A 15,324-nucleotide genomic window follows, 5' to 3' on the forward strand; every position below is an offset into this window, starting at 1 on the left:
CAACAGACCCATTGTTACCTCACTAAATCCCTCCATCCCAAAGGCCCAGAACACTGTCAGTAAAACCAGAACCTGGCTCACGGCATCTAACTGAAACGGAAAAAAGGAAATCCCAGTGTTCAAGGTTGATCGGTGTTGGGACTCCCTTCCAGAAGCGGGACACAGAAATGCTGGCTCATTCCTAGAGACACTCTCCTGGACTGTCTTCCCAGCTCCGCTTCCGCAAGAACTTCCCTGGGAGGGCCCCAAGGACCTGACAGAACCGCCTGCCCCCGTCTCCAGAGCTCACCCACCCCTCCTTGCTGGCTTGGTTCCTTCCTCGGCCTGGGAGGCTCCCACTGCCCTTCCTCAAGCCTATTCTTTGTCTCCTGGTGGACGCAGCCTCATGGGCTGCCTAGCTCAAGCCTCGCTCTGCTGCAAAGCCCTGCCCTGCTCATTGGGGCAGGGTCAGCTCTCTGCTTGCAGGACACCTCTCGTCCCTCCAGCAGTGCAGCAGAGGGTGAGCACAGCCACCTGCGTTCATAGTCTAACTGGGCTGGGGGATCCTCGAAGAGCCATGTAATGTGGGTCCAGGAAGCCTGTCCCCAGAGCCTGCCATGGGGCCAGCACTCAGTGGACGCACACTATATCAAGCAAATGAAGGAAAGACTGACTGGGTCAGCCACCCCAACCATCAGTTGTGCCCCCACTTCCATTAGCCCCACTGGGGTGCCCGTGGGTAAAGAGTCCAACATTCGTGGTACTCACATTGCAGAGGACAAAATAAAAAGAAGGGAAAATTAATGGATAAAATGATATTGACCAGATGTTCAGAACACAGTATAAACTAATAACAAACAAAGCAATCCCCCCATCAGTCCCCAATGCTCCTGAGTATAAGGGCTCCAGCCTCCCGACGGCCCACCCACCAGACAGCTTCAGTTCGGGAATAACCTCTGTCTCAGGCAGACGTGGGCATGAGGTGCTTTGTGCTAGAGAAAAATAACTTCCACTCACTGTGTAAGGTGTGTCTCCATTTGTCACAGCAGATGGAGATCTGACCTCTGCCAGTGGAGACGGGGCTTTTTATAGGCTCGGCGCCATCTGAATACCTAGTGAGAGCGCCCTCTGGTCACCACTCTTCAAACCTCTTACAGTCACTGTCCTCCTGCAGAGGCGAAGGAGCAGTCGTGGCTGCATTTGTGCAATCATCTCCCATGTCTGCCGAGAAAGCAAACCTGCCGACTCCTCCCAAGAGTAAGATGGACGAGTCCCTACCTGGAGGCCCTGGATCCCAGGGCACAGGCATGGATCACCACACCCACGCCTGAGGCTGGAAGATTCTCTGAAGACAGCCTGGATGTGCAGGCAATGCCTCTACCCTTCCCCCTTGGAAGGTCCAACCTCCACTGCCCTGACAGCTGCTGTGCATGTGACCTGAGCTTCCCCGTGCAGGCTTAGAGACAGGGCAGGAGGGGAGTAGAAGCAGATCACCTTCTCATACCTTGGGCTCACTGCACAAGTCTCAGTTTTTGTGCTGTCTGAACAGACTCACTTTATCTTGCTAAACTGGTTGGGATGCCACCACCAAGCAATTTATTAGAATTAATAAATATTCTAAAAATAAAAAGCTATTGCCTCTGTTACTATCATGCGCTAGCAGCCATTCACCTCTTAGTATAAGTTGGCAAATTTGTATTGATACCAACACTACTAAAAGAAAAGGAAGAACTTTTTAGAGAATGAAGTACTCAGGGAGGGCCCTGACTTGGCCCCAAAAGAGAGGCAGAATGAGGGAACTGGGGATCAGGAGAGCAAAGCGGGGGTGCTGCTCCAGAGAAGCAGAAAGGCAGTGAGAGGCTACCAACTGGAGGCACAGCCGGGCTGGAAGACACCCCCAACACACCTCCACCCCTTTCTGTACACGGCATTGTGGTCCTGGTCCTCACCGCCACTTTCAGCGGGGACGACTAAGCTCCTGCTCCTTAAACATCACCTAACGGTTCCCTTCCCCTCCATTTTATCTGACAAACTGCAGGAAGTTTGTAAAGGAACAAACGCAAAATGAAGCAAAAATAGGAATGATCCAAAATCGAGTAACAGGAGACAGTGTCTGTAACCCTGGGAATACCTCACTGACACCTTAACCTTCAACCCACAGGCATCTGCGCAGGTGAGATGATGGAGGAAGGAAGCTGCGTGGATACGAGCCAGGGATGCTGGGCCAGGGCTTGCCCTCGTTAGGAAAAAGAGCATACAATCACAAAAATAAAATTAGATACAAATGCGAGCCTTTACTTAGAATGAGGAAAGATATCACACTTATTCTGAAAATTGAAAAAAAAATTTACAGTATCTCAAAATCCAGAAAAGTAACACAATATTTACACCAACTGCCTTCCATATTTCTAAAACACTTTTTGCTCCTACATTTTTGGGCTGCATCCACCTCTTCATATGATAATTTTGTAACATCAATACATGATTCTATAGAAAAATAGAAACACAGCTCAATTTTTCCTGTGGTGTGTTTGATGGAACTTTTTTGTATTCTTCATAGTTGCTACGCCTGAAGATGTTCCTGTGCATGCAGACGTGCTCACGGGGCGCAGCATCGCCGCAGGTCTCTGCCCAGCAGCACAGGCGTTCCGGTAAATTCTGTTCTGTGGTTTTGTGGGATTACCATGGGCAGTCATGGCCATGTATGTTATGGAGTATATTTGGACAGGAGAGAACTCATATTTGACCAGTTGTTGTTGAGAAATGAATCCTCATCTTCCAGCTTTACACATCTAATGACTGGAAGAATTTTCCACCCACCAGCTTCAAACCTGGTCCCTACGTGGCCGGGCACCCGCATGCCCCCCAGTGCCGGGCGCTGCAGGCAGGACCACAGGTCCCGCACCTTCATTTCAGGACATGCGGCGAGAGCAGAGAAGGAGGCAGGAGAGTCCCTGGGAGTCCTGTCCACTGGCATTGCTGGCACTGCCCTGCTGGAAAGGGGCAGTGAGCCACGGAAACATCCCAGCACTTGCTAAACTAAATGAGTCCCCAGCTCCACTTCCCCAGCTGGATCCCGCGTGCCCAGGACCACTCCACCTCACCCCAGGGGAGGGAGCAGTGGCAAGAGGGGGCACATAAAGTAGCCCCAGTGGGGCACAGTCCAACATCTTTGCAGATTTTACACGAACACACGATCATGCAAACACGGCGCCAGGAGCTCCCAGGGCCTTGGAAGGAACTTTGGCTTCATTCGTCTCTGTGAACCTGTGGCGGGAATGTTAGGATTACTTGCTTTACTCAATATTTCAACATACACTCCTGCTGGCCAAAGTTCTTTCTGAGCTGATTTTAATGGCTGCCTAATCTGTCACCAGAAACTTAGACTGCAATTTACTCAGCCCCTGCTGCTTAGCACTTAGTTTTTTTATTTTTAATTTCTCTATTTTAATCCATACTCCGTGGTATGTCCTTATGCATTCTTCCCTGTGGCCTGTGACAATGTTCTAAACGTTCAGCTGTAATTGCAGCTTGAGACCTACCAGTCACTTTGTTGAGGGTCTTACCCCTCACCCCATCCACAGCCAGGAGCGCCCTGTGCCGTCAGTGGGCCCAGCAGCCCTCTTTAGAGATGAGGAAAGAGCAGATCAGAGGAGTTAAGAAGGCACCCACAGCCACCAGGGAGGGCGGGGAGCTCACCCCTGTCCAGGGGGCTGCAGCCCTATACTGGATTTCCAGTGACAGCATTTCTTATAATAGAGATTGGAACTGCTGGGCTAAGCGATATAGAAAAATAAAGAGTCTTAATTTATATGAACCCATTTCTTTCCAGAAACATTGTACCAAATTACATTTCATCAACTACCTATGACACTTTACCACCTGCATGACAAAGCTCGTAGAAAAACACTCTTTAAGAACTGTACGCCTATGTTTTCTTCTAGAAGTTTCATAGTTTCAGGTCTTACATTCAAGTCTTTAATCCATTTGGAGTTAATTTTTGTGTATGGTGTAAGGTAAGGGTCTACTTTCATTTTTTTGCATGTGGCAGAAATAGAAGTACAATGATGTACACCTGAAACTTTTACAATGTTATAAACCAATGTTACTGCAATAAACAAAAAATTAAAAAAAAAAGTTAACATAATATAACATGATCTTTGGTAAATAAAAGCCTGTTTAAGTTTGCAAAAAAAAAAAAAGAACTGTACGGGGCTGGCCCCGCGGCTCAGCAGTTAAGTGCACGTGATCCGCTACTGGTGGCCCGGGTTCGGATCCCGGGCGCGCACTGACACACTGCTTCTCTGGCCATGCTGAGGCTGCGTCCCACATACAGCAACTAGAAGGATGTGCAACTATGACATACAACTATCTACTGGAGCTTTGGGGAAAAAAAAAAAGGAGGAGGATTGGCAACAGATATTAGCTCAGAGCCGGTCTTCCTCAGCAAAAAGAGGAGGATTAGCATGGATGTTAGCTCAGGGTTGATCTTCCTCACAAACAAACAAACAAACAAAAAAGAACTGCACGTAATGGCCCCACGTTAGAAACAGCCTAATGTCCAAGAACAAGTAAATATGTTTATGCCCTCACCGCAGAACACTCGCGCCCTCGAAGAGCTCTGAATGACTGACTCTTAAGGAGTCATAGCTATGTTTATGAACAGTGCTTATACCCATCGACAGCCCTGGGAGGGCACTCACTCAGTTTACTGAAAGCAGCTGTGTGGGAGGAGATCTCCTTTATGGCTTTCAATGTGTTACCGCAGTGACGTGCCCCAGGCGCAGCACTTATGACCAGCTCCGCTCTATGAAGGATGGAGGGTTTAATGAGGCTGTTGACAAAGAAGTGCCCAAGACTGCTCTTTTGTCATAGACAACCATTTCCAGTAGAATATCTAAATTGGCCCCAAGCACAGGTAGATGTTTCTGCTTTAAGGATATACGTGTATAGGACTTGTTAGCTCTGCCACAAAACCATTCCTATCGTGTTAAACCATTCAAGGCTAGAGATTAGAATCACTTGTGTAAGAAACAAGTGTCATCGGCAATGATTCAGGGACAGTATTCCCTCTTTTGGGGGTTCTGCCATCCCCAGAGTCTCAGGGTGGCTGGAATCAGAAGGCAGGTAGAGGAGATAGGTGGAGAAGGCACTTCCTCTTCCTAACCGCCACGCCAGGGAGCTGGGACTTGACACTTCTGCTCACCTTGTGCTGGTTAGAACTGGCCACATGGACCTCCTTGACTCGGGTTAGAACTGGCCACATGGACCTCCTTGACTCAGGTTAGAACTAGCTGTATAGACTGCCTTGACTCAGGTTAGAACTGATCGCATGGACCTCCTTGACTCAGGTTAGAACTGACCACATGGACCTCCTTGACTCAGGTTAGAACTGACCACATGGACCTCCTTGACTCAGGTTAGAACTGGCCACATGGACCGCCTTGACTCAGAGCATGCAGGGAAATCTCTCAGCAGCCACTTTCCAGCTACAACACTACACCTTGGAAGAGGAGGGGAACCTTGAGTGAACAGCTAGTGTCTCCACCACAGCACAGCTGAGATGGGGGGGATGGCACATTAGACCACAAACCAAGAAGTGGGCTATGTGACCATCTCTAGCTGCCAGGTGGCCGTAGCTCACCAGGGCTTCTGGATCTTGTCATCTCCAGTAACCCTTTGGGGCTCCCCCATCAGGGTCCTTAGTGGGTGCCCCTGAGCATCCAGAATGAGCATCCTTAGCATCAACACAATGTTCTCTCAACTCACTGCTGCTTTAAGGGGTACAGAGGTTCACTGCTGTGGGATGCTGGCTGGCCCAGGGATGAAGTGGATATTTTCATAGGAGATGATTAATTACAACGTTTGCTCTTAATTACAGTCATTTTAATTGGGTCATTTGGCCTTTGGATGTGCTGCCACCAAGAGTGGATTCCAGTATGTGGTAAAGATAAGTAAAACGTTTTGATGCAGTCAGCCATTGGTGTGTAGCTAAGGGTGTTTAACCCAACTGGGTTTCTCTATTGAATTTCATTCATGTCGAATGTCGCCGCACCATCATGGGCTGTCAATGCTGTTGTCAAGCTAAGGACAATAAGAGCCACTTGGGTTGCAGAGTGTACACCAGCCCGTTGTCTATGTGCTTTGGGAAGGATCCTGGTGGGGCCCCAGCCGGGAGGGAGTGGTGTCAACCTGCCTGGAGGAGTCTGCTCCCTCCAATTCTATGACAAGCTCTTTTTTTTCCTGTGGCCTGTGCAAACAGTGTATTCCGGATGGAAGGAAGTGAAGGGGCAGTGGGGGGTTCCAGGAAAGAACACTGATCTTGACCCAGACCCACCCACAGGCTCTGGCACGTCCCTTGTCTGAACCTCCATATGCACAGCTGAGAAATGGGGGTGAAGATAGTTAGACCCATCCCTGGTGCTAGCAAGCACCTGTTAAACCCTTCCTAAAGTTGGGCACTCAGGGGGCTGACCTGGTGGTGTAGTGGTTAAGTGTGCCCTCTCTGCTTCAGCGGCCTGCATTCGTGGGTTCCCGGGTGCAGACCTACACCACTTGTCAGCCATGTTGTGGAGGTGTCCCACATACAAAATAGAGGAAGACTGGCACAGATGTTAGCTCAGGGATAATCTTCCTCAAGCAGAAACAGAGGAATATTGGCAACGGATGTTAGCTCAGAGTGAATCTTCCTCAGCAAAATTAAATAAATAGAGAGGGGACTCTATCAAATGCCAGCTGACCCACACATCCAGCAGAGCTGGTGAGTCCATCACGCTACCAGCCCCGGGGGTAGGGCACGGGGTAAACCAAGTGCGTGAGTCCTTGAATCTAAGGACATTTGTCTAACCTTCTTCCTCTGGAGGCTAACATAAACCATTGAAGCTGCTACATGATAAGGGGAAATTTTTTTGCGCAGTAGAAGACTTCCAGGAAAGGAGATCCCCCCCTTAGGAGAGCGTTTTTTCCATCAGTGCTTGAAGCCCTGCCCCCAGGGTCAGTGGGTTGTCTGGGGACCAGCTGTGTGAGAGCCTCAACAGGGAAGGACCACTCTGTGTATCCACGGTAGCGGAGAGTCAAGTCATGCTGAGAAAGAGACAGCAGGACGGTGGAGACCGGCTGTCTAAGGAGTGGGGGTCATGATGTCACGTGCTGTGCTGTATGCAGCATACATCCCCCACAATGTTTCCAAAAATGTCACATTGCTCAGGTATTAGTGTCCAGAATAAATTACCACAAACCGGCTCAAAACATCCGAAATGTATTCTCAGTTCTGGAGGTCAGAAGTCCTAAATCAAGGTGTCAGCAGAGCCACACACCCCCTGGAGGCTCCAGGGGAGAATTCCTTCCTTGCCTCTTCCAGCTCCTGGCAGCTCCGGGCATTTCTTGTCTTGTGGCCGCATCACCCCAGTCTCTGTCTCTGTCTTCACGTGGCTTTATTCCCTGTGTGTGTCTGTGTCCTCTCCTTTTTTTGTAAGGACACTTGTCATTGGACTTAGGGCCCACCCTAAATCCAAGATCTCATCTCAAAATCCTTAACCAATTATATCTACAAAGACCCTGTTTCCAAATTAAGTCACATTCTGAGGTTCCGGGTAGACATGAGTTTTGGAGGATGCTATTCAACCCAGTATACATTATATATCTGAAATGGATATCTTTTTAGAAGATGCTACAAGTATGGTTCCTGCTTCCAAGTTGTTACAAATTGAAATCATCAAGGGGTTTGCACAGGAGGATGGTCACCAACGGACACTCTGAGATATTCACAGGCATGAATGCTATCTGGTCCTGAATCCCAGGAAGAAATCTGGGGACGATCTCGCCCACCTCCTCGTCTTAGAGTGGGTGGAGGAAGAGGTTCTCAGTCAAGTTGGAGACATCAGGGTCATGTCTACAGGGCAAGGGCTCAGCCCCATCTTCATTCGGGCTCTAGTCTCTGTCTCTGCCTCTGGGACCAATCCCACCCTGCTCTGCTCCTCTGCTGTCTGGGAACCCAGCCGGGTGGCATCAAACGGCTCATTTCGTAACCAGACCCATCCTCATGCTCACTTCAATCTCATCATACCTAGTTTTATTGCCTTTTGTGTCTGATAAGTGGTTCCCTTAAAAAGGGAAGAAAATGTTCATCTTAGCACTTTATCCTTCATCCCCACAGACCTCTTCTGTGGGATGCTGCATAATTAAAAAGGGAAGGAAGGACCCGTCATGCAGCATAAATTAGACACGTCCTGGCTGCTGGCTCCGTCCCTCACTTCTAAAATGGGAAGCTATGAAGTCTAAACAGGTTTTCAATTTCTCCTAGTGTCAAAAAAATGGCAATAAAATCAAAAAGTGAGAGAAAAAGGGAGAAGGAGTTAGACTCCGGAAACGCATCCTCCAGGAAACTACATTAGACGTGAGTTATTCCCAAGATGCTGTCTCCGTGGAATCGCCTCATTCCACCTGTCTCTCACATTGAAACTCTTTAACAGGCTGAACTTTTATTGGAAGAAAACCCAAAACTTCTTCCCCAGTAGGTCCAGCTGCAGTGGGTACCCCTTTCAGTGGCCTCCCTGTACAGACCACTTCCAGATGTGAGTCCAAGAGGGGCCATGACCTGAGAAGGCGGCACTTCCCCAGGGCCCTTGGCTGAGGATACCAGTCCTGCAGGCCCAGCACTGCAGAGACTTGCTTGTTCCTAACACACAGACAACATTCAACCAGAGGCAGTGGGAGGCCCGGGACGCAGAGGCCAGGACGTGGCTGATGACGTAGGGCTGAGGTGATGGGTCCTGTCCCACCCGACCCCACCTCCGGGGTCTGCAGGGCCCTGAGATCTCTGACAGGGCAGAGATGGATGGATGGATGCCATAAACACTCGTGGCCTCAAGATTCCCAGTCTGGAGAGCTGGCTGGTGGCTCTCTGTTCTAGAATAAAAAGTACAGACAGTATTGAAATGATGCCTTGGGCATCAATTGACCCATCCACCAGGGTGTCCAGCTGAGGTCAGCAGACAGAATCGTCACAAGCAAAGGGTCCCCCCAGATGGCCCAGTCTTGTGACCAGGAGCAGTGATCCCAGGGATGGCCATCAACCCAGGAGTAGACTGAAGGCAGCGAGGAGCAGGGGAGGGTCCTCCAGGTGGACACTGAGGCAGGGGGCTCGGACACAGGCAGTGGGGATAGAGATAGGCTCAGGGAGCTCTGACACTGCCTGCAAGGCCCTCAGACCACGAGGAAGGACAGAACTTAGCACAGGACACGAGCCCTCCCGGAGAAGCATGAGGAGGAGCAACATGCCATCAGAGAGAGGGCAGTTCCCGAGCCAGGCAGCCACCAGGATAGGCCGAGTCCTGGAGCTTTTGTGCACATAGCCAGCATCTGTGGAGGCCAACTGTGAGCACAGGCAATGGGTACAAAGTCCACGCGGACAGGGACCCCCAGCGCTCAGCTCACTGCTAGCTAGAGGCTGCGGGGAGGGAGGAGGAGGCGGCCATGTCCTGAACGAGTGCCTGCGATGAGAACCAGGGCATCATGGATCCTGAGGAGAGCTGCGCTCAGCTGGGGGGTGGAAAGGGGCCTGGGCTAGCCCTGCTCCCCGGGAAGCTGGATGTACATGGGGCTCGAAACCTGATTCACTGTGCAGAGGATGAGGAAAACGGGGAGAGGGTGGGGCACATCCAGGAAAGACAAGGAGGTCCCTGTGGCTGAGCGAGGGGCAGCATGAAAGTGTTTGGGAAGGTCAGTTCACGCCCAGGGAAGCAGGGAAGAAAGGCCAGGGAGAATAAGATATCCCACATTCTCTCCCTTCCTAACCCCAGAGAGGTCTTTGTGTGGGGCCCCCTGGCTGGCACATCGTCAGTGCCTGTCCTCAGACCTGATCCAGGAATCTTCCAGAAGGTACGCTTTGTCCTTGCCTGTGAACATGGGAAGGGGGCACTCCACACATGCTGGCCGTCGGCAGAGGCTGGAGAAAGCTGCATGGTCATTTGCAGAGAGGTTCCCACCCTCTGCTCCCAACACTTGGGACCCCACCCAAACCTCTGGCTCCAGGCAGGATGACCGCAGCTTCTCCAAATGTTCTGTTGTGGAGATGTGGGGACATCACAGTGCTTTCCAAATCGGCTTAAAATCTGCACTAGTTTTGCTTGCCTTTTGTGCTCAGGCCTCGTAGAGGGGGATGCTATTGGCTGCGGCAGTGCTGCCCAGAGGCTGCCAGGAGGGCGCCCTGCGGGTGGGCTGCTGAGGGACCCCGAGCACAGTGCCTTGTTCAGTTCCATCACCAGCAGACGAGCTCAAGTGCCCTGGTTACAAAATGTCTCCAACGCGAGGGCAGATGTCCCCTTAAAATCGGGTCAGTGGCTATGGTTTTGTTAGGCTGTGGCTCCCATTAGCAAGCAAGGAAAAGCCACAGCAGGTTTAAGAACACAGATGGGCAAAAACTTAAAACAGAGGAAAGAGTCATGCAAATTGGGAAAGCGCATCCCTGCCCTACGGCAGCATGATGGCCCCTGCTCACTAAGAGTGTCCCCCCTGGACGACCATTGTGGACTGTGGACTCTCCAGGCCCAGTAGCTGGAGTCGGCTGTGAAATACCAAGCCGTCTAGAATGCCTGAGTGGATTTTGGGGAGGGAGGCAATGATGGAAGGAAGAGAGAAGTTACCAGCATCAGCTGGGGACACCTATGAACGAGGAACGAGAGCCTCCAGGCCAGGCAGCTTCCAGGGTCAGCACCCAGGAGAAGGCAGATCTGGGAGAGCGACAACAAAGGGGCCTGAACCCACCTAGCCCACACAGGGTCTGTTCCAACGGTGTCATCTTAGATTCTGTTGGTCTAGTTAGCACCCATTAACCACAGGGCCAACCTGACAGCCAAACTGTGTGCCTCTCCCGGAGTCCACCGGCCCCAACACGCCCTTCACGTGCACACCAACCACTCCAGAGTCCATGCCGCCCTACCACCTCCTTATCTGACTCGCACAGCAAACCAGTACCTCCCCCGCCCAAAATCACCCCAGGGCCAGGTACCAGCCAACTGGAGACCAACCAACAGCCCAGAGCCCACGGGGACCATTCAGACTGGCCAGTCCTAAGCCATTTCCCTGCCCTGCCTGCTTGCTCCTGAGGAAGAACGATGAAGGCTCCGGCCTCGGCTTCTCTGATTCTGCTTCTGCCCCCTGACCACCTCCGACGCTCCCCCAGGGCCTGTGTGGTCAGGGAGCCCCCCCCTCGGGAAATGTGATAACAAATTCCTTCACTGGCATTGGCCCCTCCACATGGTCATCCTGTCATCTCTATAAATCAAATCCCTGACACAGTTTTAATACAGGGACCCCAGGGAGCAGCCCCAACCCTAGACAGGCCAGCCCCACTAAGCCCACCGGGGACCCCAGGGCCCACCTGAGGACCGAGAGAGGACAGGATGGACCTTCATAAGCTGCCTCTGACCTTCTTGAAGACTCAATCCAGCACCCTCCTCCATGAGGGCCTCCTAAATCCAAGCTCCTCATTCATGAGGGATTCCCCAATCCAATGCCTCTCTTTGTGAAAGACTCCCCAAATTCAACGTCCCTCCTCCACGAGGGATCCCTCAAACATAACACCCTCCTCTGTGAGGGATCCCTAAATTCAATACCGCTCCTCCACGAGGGATCCCCAGATTACTCCAATTGGAATCGCTCTCTGCCCGAGCTGTGACGGCCCCGTCCTCTGAGTCACCCTGGCTTCAGTGCCTGGGAAATCTGCAAGCCTGGCCGTCCTCAACTTGGCTTCCCCAGCTCGGGCCACACACGTCCAGAACCACAAGCTTGATAGAGACGAGTTCCCCCCGACCCAGGCTCTAAGCCCGTGATGGTGACGTGGGTCCCACCACCACCAAGATTCCCGATTTCACACACAGCTTCTATTTTCTCATCATCCTCTTATCAGTCTGCGTTTTAGCAGACGGATTTTCATAGTCAGAGTCAGAATATAAACAGCGCTGAGGTATGAATACCATGTAATCTGTGCCCTGCCCAACCATTGCGAGGGAGGAGAAAAAGCCATTTTCTGCCTGTAGCAAAACAGTCTTTCTCAGCCCAGCCTTAACAAATATGCGGAAATCTGGAAAGCATGAACCATTTACATAGAAGTGTGAACCAAGCTTAGTGATAATTTCCACTGCAACAGAAAGGGAAAAGTGGAGGGTCTCATACTCTAATTTTAGTTAGAAGTAGGAGTTTTGTTTAAAAACCATGAAGGAGTCACTATTAGATCTTTGAGGAACAGACATTTTCATATGCACAGGGCATGACTAGTCAAATAATTCTACTATCACAAATGTAAAGGTTGTAGACAAATGTGCTTATAAATGTAAAATATGTAATCCTGGGCACTTGTGAGGCCTGCCAACCCTCTCTGAATAATCAGTCTGATTCTGCAGGTGCTGGCAGCTAAACGCGACTATCTGTCTTATCCCACAGTGACCAACACTATAGAACAGCGTGACAATAACCATTGTATTTTAGAGTGATTTAAATACTTCTTAAAGTAAATTATGAAATAAATGACTTTATAATTATCTAAATAAATATAAGCATTTAAATGATTTTAAGCTGAGAGGCTTTCTGTTTACAATACTAATTTTCAAAGATAAGTGCTTTGTAAACATTATTGTTTAATATGTCAGAAACTTAACGCGACACCCAAAACAGCAAGATTACAAGTATTTTTCACACCTACAAATACAGCATTCGGGATCAGACTGTATTATGAACCTACCGTAACTTCACTGGGCCGGTCGTTAACAACAAAAGTGAGAATTTAAAAGTCTAGTGGGTAGGTCTCTTTTCCTAGTTTTCAAAAATGTATTTTGGGCTAAGAAAGGAACATTAATGAGATAATGATTACCCGGAGAAAAATAAAGGCCTGACCTGAAAGTCGGTGTAACGCTGTAGATTTTCAAGCACTTTGACGTTCTCTTTTTCCCGTTATTGCCATAATTTCAAGAAGAACACTGGGAGCTGTTATTGTGCCCATTTTGCAGATGTGGAGACTGAAGGGGTGGAGGGATGCGCTTTCTCTGAGGTCTCCAGCTTTGCAGGGAGGGTCACTCACAACCAAGGCCAGCGCCTCCTGGCTCCTCGCCACCCCAGCCCCAACCCCAAGAGCAGGACTGAGAGAACCTGTCCGCCTTCTTGCTTTAGTCCGTGCTGTGACCAGAGCCACCCTAACCACATCATCCCTCCAAAGCCCCCTCTGGCAGACGTACGGTGGGCAACATCAAGGGGAAAATAGGAGAAAGAGGACCATCTGGAGAGACTGAACACCGGGTGGGCGTCCAGGCTTTGCCACCTCCAAGTGGTGGAGCCCTCCCGAGTCATTTAAATCTCACGACTGCGAGTTGAGAACACTGAAGGACGCACTGTAGTTCCTGGAGCAGCACAGGATTAAATTATGCCTCACCGGGAGCTGAGCAGATTGTCCTGGGGGGCACTTCTCCTCCTCTTCCTCACTCTCCTGGCAGCTTCCTCTCCTCCCTCTCAGTGCTCCTTCTTCCTGCTTAACTACCCCATCAGGCCCAGGTTACAAACATATTTTGCTTATTAGTAATAAATTATACCTGCAGTCAATATCTCATTTTCCAAAAATTAATTTGGGAGCTACAATACCCAGTTTCCATGTGAAGTCAAGTAGGCATTGCAAACCACTGAAACATGGAGTCATTATTTCACGTCCTTCCTATTTTCTCATTTTCCTCAAGTAAAGATTTACAATTTCCACAAGGAGCTGCCATGCACTTTAATGTTTTAATCAAAACAAAACATCAAGAGACATTTCGTTCAATCACCTCTCCTGACTCAGCCCCACTTGGGGAGCTTCTGAACGCTTGTTTTCAGACGCTGCTCATGGCGTACCCATCTGTGCTCTGGGGGCGGCAGCAAAGACTCATGGAGGGAGTTAGAGAAGGTAGGCCGGGGATGCTGTTTGGGTGGTGGGGCACAGTTGAGTCCAGCATCGTACGGCCCTCCACCTGCAAGTGTAAGACCTAGGCCAGCCTGGAGGGGCCCAGGGGCCATCCTGGGCCCTCAGGGCCCCAGCAGGTAGGATTAGAATTAGACTATATGCCCCAAATCAGGACAGTGTCTAGTGAGCCTGGGGTAAGACTGGGCACCTGGTCATGCAGCCAACCACAGCTCTGTCTTACCCTGCCATTGTGCCCCAGGGGGTGGTGGAGGGCTTGCTATTGCAATTCCCCTCCTGGTGTTGTGGGCTCATGCTGTGCTGGGGACCCTGCTCTTCACAACACTTCTAGCACCATTACCACATATCACCCACCGTTGCCATCATCGTCACCACCTCCACCACCATCACCACCACCACGATCACCATCACCGCTATCATCATCACCATCATCACACCACCACCATGACCACAATCACCACCACAACTGCCATCGTCACTAACACCATCACCATCACCACCGCCACCACCATATCATCATCATCATCACCACCACCACCATACCACCATCATCATCATCACCACCATCACCTCCTCCACCATAATCACCACCATCACCAGCATACTGTCATCATCATCATCACCACCTTCACCATCATCATCATCACCACCATCATCACCACCATCACCACCATCACCACCATTGCGGCCACCATGGCCACCCTCACTGTAATCACTAACACTTTTGGAGCCTTACGCTGTATAAGGCCTTGCATTAAGCATCCTTACATACAGAATTTCATGTAATTCTTCCATCTACCTCTGCACTATAAATACCCACATTTTTAATCCACATTTTATAGTGAAGAAACCAAAGTACAGAGAGGTTAAGTGACTTTCCTAAGACCAGACAGATTTTACATGATAAAGCTTAATTTTGACCCCAGACATCTGACCTCAAGACCCTGGCTTCTAAGCCCTAAACCACTGGCTGTCCTGTGCTAACCAGTTCCATTCTCCTTGTCTCTGGGCCAGATGTCTCATTTCTAGAACCAGACCGTGATTGCCAGGGAGGTCAGGCTGCCACCCCTGACCCCTCTTTTGCCTGTGGCTTAGACTCCCACTCAGGTCCCACTTCTGGACATCCCTCAACTCTTGCTCCTGGTCGCTGTGTCCTGGAACCGAGCCGGAGGTGTCACTGTTTGCTGGACAATGGCTGGCTTCCCCAGAGGGAGAGAGCCAAATTGGCAGAGCCGGTTCTAAATGCCCGTCCCACCTCGTCCAGGTCCTCCCCTGAGCCTCCGAGCCTCTCTGAGCTCAGCCATGCACATTTGACTGTCACACTCAGCATGGTTTCCAGGGGCCACTCACGGCCAGGGACTAAGCATGGAGTCACAGGGCCAGGGAGGATTCAAGGGCCAGAG

The 15,324-nt window shown here is 50.5% G+C and overlaps 1 protein-coding gene across 1 annotated transcript in view; it reads right to left on the reverse strand.

Moving 5' to 3' along the window:
- Positions 1–15,324, reverse strand: part of TCERG1L (transcription elongation regulator 1 like) — a 219,709-nt gene that overhangs the window by 99,897 nt on the left and 104,488 nt on the right. The gene's annotated exons all lie outside the window — the stretch shown is intronic.

This window comes from Diceros bicornis, chromosome 6 (assembly GCF_020826845.1).
Source record: "Diceros bicornis minor isolate mBicDic1 chromosome 6, mDicBic1.mat.cur, whole genome shotgun sequence".
NCBI classification, from domain to species: domain Eukaryota; kingdom Metazoa; phylum Chordata; class Mammalia; order Perissodactyla; family Rhinocerotidae; genus Diceros; species Diceros bicornis.